Genomic DNA, 4582 nt, shown 5'->3' with positions numbered 1-4582 from the left:
ACCTGACATCTTTCACATTTCTGTCTTCCTTCTCTTCTCATACTTCAGAAAGTATTGACTAACACTATAAATATACTGCAATTATAAGTTAAGGATCAGTGTTTTCTTTCCAACCTGAAGCCTTCTTTTCCATGATTCTTGACATAAACTTTTTGGGAGATTTTTTGGATTGTGATGGGATTCCACCCAAAACAAAGCCATGTATATCAAGAAAGTCAATGTTTTCAACTCAGAGTAGTAAACAAAAGAGGGAGAAAATTAAGGCTAGCTATATATGTTAAGCACAAATATAGGCAATATCAAGATATCTTGAAATTGTATACTTTTACTGGATAAAGTGGCTCAAACCTGTACTATTATCTACTTAGAAAACAGAGATTAGAGAATTGCAGTTCCAGGCAAGCCCAGACCGAAAAAAAAAAAAAGAAGTTTCAGAAACTCTAACCATTTGATGGGTGCTATGTGTTTTGTTCGTGTTAGGAGGACCACAGTCCAAGCAGACCCAGGCATAGTGATACTTACCTCAAAAGAAGCAATCAAGTTACAATCTGCAGGTATGGCAGTAGTAGAGATACCAAAGTTGTAAAGTTCCTTTCATTGTTGCAATGGGTCTACTTGTATCCCTATTTAAACATTTTCCCCTTCCCCTCCACAAATTATGCCAACATCAAAAATGTGTGCTTATGTAAGAAATGCATGATTCTAAAATTTCATGACAATTCTTTTGAACTTACTTTTTTGTGGAATTGACTAAGAAAATAAATTACACCTTCTATATAAAAAATGTTCTGTGCTTAATCCGGCAGCCCATACACTAACATCGGAATGATACAGAGAAGATTAGCATGGCCCCTGCTCAAGGATGACTCGAAAATCAGTGAAGCAATCCATATTTTTACAACAACAAATGCTGGAGGAGATGGGGCCACAAGGGAACCCTACTGCATTCTTGGTGGGAGTGTAAAAGTCTTCAACCACTTTGGAAAGCAGTATGGAGTTTCCTCAAACGACTCCCCATAAAGCTCCCCTATGACCCAGCAATCCCACTTTTGTTCATTTACCCAAAGGATCACAAACAAGACCATACTAAAACTACCAGCACAACTATGTTTACTGCAGCATTATTTACCATAGCTAAGATATGGAACCAACCCAGATGCCCCTCAGTAGATGAATGGATCAAGAAAACCTGGTAAATATATACAATTGCATTCTCTGCCTCCATCAGAAAGAATGACATTGCCCAATTTGTTAGGAAATGGAAAGATTTGGAAAAAATTTATTAAGTGAAGTAAGCCAACTCCAAAGAAACATAGGTCCCATGGTTTCCCTTATTTTCAATAACTAATATATGTCCGGGATTATCAGAAAATGTCTTAAGCTATGTGCATTTGACCAGATAAGATGATGTTAAGCTAAACGAACACCAAGATAGGTACACAAGTGATTCTATCTTGCTATTATTTCTAACATACTTATATTGTACGATGTGATTTTTTTTGTTCCTTTATATGTTCCTCAACCACGCTATAACCCCCTTTTTCACTGTATTTGAAGTTGGTGCGCCTACATCTTGTATATACGTTTCTCTAATTTGGGGAGAAGAAGAAAACAACAAAATGCTTAAATAAGGATACGGGTTGACCCATTGTAACAATGAGATGCACAAGACCTATGTTGAAAAATGAATTTTACAATTGAGGTAGGGGAAGGAGAGAGGAGGCGTGGAGTGTACTTGTGGAGGTGGGAGAGAAGGGATGGTGGGGGGAAAATAAAGGAGGAGGTAAAAATGCTTGTTAGGAAATGTACTCATTACCTTGCTCATGTAAATGTAACCCCTCTGTGCAATATTTTTAAAATAAAAAATGTATAAAAATGTTCTGAGATTGAAGAGTTAATTTCCCTTATTTTATCCATATAATCTCGTTAACAAATAAATTAATGCAAAACACTGACACGAGGGTATTTTGAATAAATGTGTGTGTGTGTGTGTGTGCACGCATGTACACAAGTGTGTTGGAGTGCTTAGAATTTGAACTCAGGGCTTTAAGGTCTTGCTAGACCTTTCCTCTCTAGATTGGTGAGCTACTATATGAGCGACATCTCCACTCCTGGCTCTTTGCTAGTTCATTAAATTTTTTTGAAAAATAATCTCAAAAATATTTTTGCCCTGATTGGCTTCCAACTGTTATCCACAGATCTCAGCCTCCTGAGTAGATATCTCAAGTAAACAAGATTACAGGTGTAACCAACCAGCACAAGATTTTCAGAATAATTTTAAAAGTAGAAGAAAATTTACTTCATGGGGGCCTGTTTTTATCATCTCCTACTTTTAAAGCACTTTGCTTTAAAAGTAAAGGTGAATTTATTAAATTAAATGTGAATTTATTTCTCTTTTGGATTCTTAAAAGACAGAAAGTGATGATATTTAAAAGTTTTGGTACTTTTTTAAAAGAAAAATGGAACTGTAGGACAGAAGAAATTTGGCTGTCTTTGAAACTCAATGTATAAGCTCAATTCTGTGCATGATAACGCAATGTCACCAACACAGTCTGTGTTGAAGACAAATTGTGACAGAAAACAATCATCATCGGCAATAATTGCTATGCTATTATTTCTTGAGCAATATTAATATTGAATTTAGAGTGTAAGAGAATGGGGAGATTTTATCTACTTTTTCTGTATTGCTGAAAGACTTTTGGAAACTTTGACTCATTTTCTTCCTCACTGTGTGTATTTGGGCCATGCATTTAGTGCCTTTAATTATAATTTTTCCCAACACTTAAATGGTAATAATATTAGTATTATAGCAAATGTTATCTTAAGAATTAAGAGAAATAAAACTTGTGAAAAACTTAACATAAACTTCTATGAATGAGCTTTGAGTTTAGCCAACAGTTTTTTAAATACTAAATAAAATGTATCACAGAAACCATTACATGTAGTGAGCAACCAGAAGTAATGTTATCTATTGACCATGCTCTGCTTCCAAGGAAGCCAGGAGGATAACTTCTCATGCTGTAAATCAAGCTGGTTATCTTATGTCTTGATAGTGTAAAAATATCAGGGACATTATAAAGAAGGAATGCTGTAGACAGATGTGAAGTCCATATAAAAATGTACAAAACTGATAAAAGTATCTGAGCAGTATATTTTGTTTTATATAATTTAAGGTACATCACAAAGATAGGGAAAACCTAGAAGAATGAATTCTCTTTTTGAAATTCTATCATAGATCCTTAGCAGGATGAACTCTTTCTTGTAGAGGCATCTTCAGATGAGAGTAACTCTTGTTTTGTTTGTTTCCTTCCATTTATTCTTCGGTTTGAAATCTGAACTACATGAGACTGAAAGAAACCAAAATTAGACATGCAGGATTTGGAAAAAGCAATCAACATAAAATAAATAAAGTATATAAAGCTTTGTAAAAGGTCTAACCAAATTAAGTAGTATAGTCTCAAGCATAAACAGAAATTGATTTAAGCAATATCATTTTATTGAAAAGTGAAAAATGTTAGGAGTTGATTGATTTTTCCTTTCTACTATATTGAATTAAGTATTCATTTTGTATAGAGATATTAAAGATGAGATTAACAAGAAACCTGATTTAATATGGACGAAAGTTCTGAATAGACCTGCTTTCCAAAAAGCCCTGAAAATCACCAGTGGGTTTACAAATTTGTGTTTAATACCACTTCTAAGCTGGCTTAATGCTTTCTGAACAGAAGTCATTAGAGAAATGCAACTCAAAATTACTATGATACTACTTCATAACTATTATAACTCTTATCAACAAAATCAAAGAAGCCAGATGTGGTGGTAAAGGCTTGTAATTCCAAGCATTTAGGGGGTTGGAGTAAGAGGATTTGATTCTAAGGCCAGTCTGGGGTACTACACATAGTAAAAACCTGCCCTTGAAAATACCCAGAAGGTAATAATGTTGTGAGAGTGTGGAGGAAAGGAAATTTTGTACTCTCTTGGTCAAAATACAGGTTAATATTCTCATTGTAGAAAGTAGTATGCAGTTTTCTTTCTTTCTTTCTTTTTGGGGGGTGGTTCGGTTGTGGGGCCTGAACTCTGGGCCTGGGCGCTGTCCCTCAGTTCTTCAGCTCAAGGCTAGCGCTCTACCACTTGAGCCACAGCGCCACTTCTGGCTTTTTTCGTTTTGCTTATGTGGTGCTGAGGAATCAAACCCAGAGCCTCATGCATGCAAGGCAAGCGCTCTACCACTGAGCCACCTTCCCAGCCCCAAGTATGCAGTTTTCTAAAGAAATGCAAAGATGAAATATCATTTGAACCACTAATCATGTGATTATTTCTCTCTGGGTAGCTTGAGTTTTGTGTTTTACAGATACACTTCAGGATTTCTTTTTCATGAATCAAACATGGGAAAGAACTAAATGCAACCTCCCTTAATTCAAAAAAGAATAGAAGCTATATTTATTTGTATTATTGTACATGAAGAAATCCTGGAGATTTCTGGTTAATTCAGAGGGCCCCATGCAAAAATATAGGACAAGAGGAAAGTAAAACTGTTTTGAAAGTATAATAGGTTATCATTGATGAAAAGGTGTAGTGGTCA

At 35.2% G+C, this 4582-nt stretch overlaps 1 non-coding gene across 1 annotated transcript; it reads left to right on the top strand.

Annotated features, from left to right (window-relative positions):
- Positions 1 to 790: 790 nt before the first annotated feature.
- LOC122107191 lies at positions 791 to 897 on the top strand. The gene has a single exon (XR_006147315.1). It is a non-coding gene; the product is annotated as a U6 spliceosomal RNA (small nuclear RNA).
- Positions 898 to 4582: the final 3685 nt, after the last annotated feature.

Source organism: Dipodomys spectabilis, unplaced genomic scaffold (genome assembly GCF_019054845.1).
Source record: "Dipodomys spectabilis isolate Male_0828 unplaced genomic scaffold, ASM1905484v1 ptg000047l, whole genome shotgun sequence".
Classification (NCBI taxonomy): domain Eukaryota; kingdom Metazoa; phylum Chordata; class Mammalia; order Rodentia; family Heteromyidae; genus Dipodomys; species Dipodomys spectabilis.
This window is presented reverse-complemented; position numbering and strand designations above follow the sequence as displayed.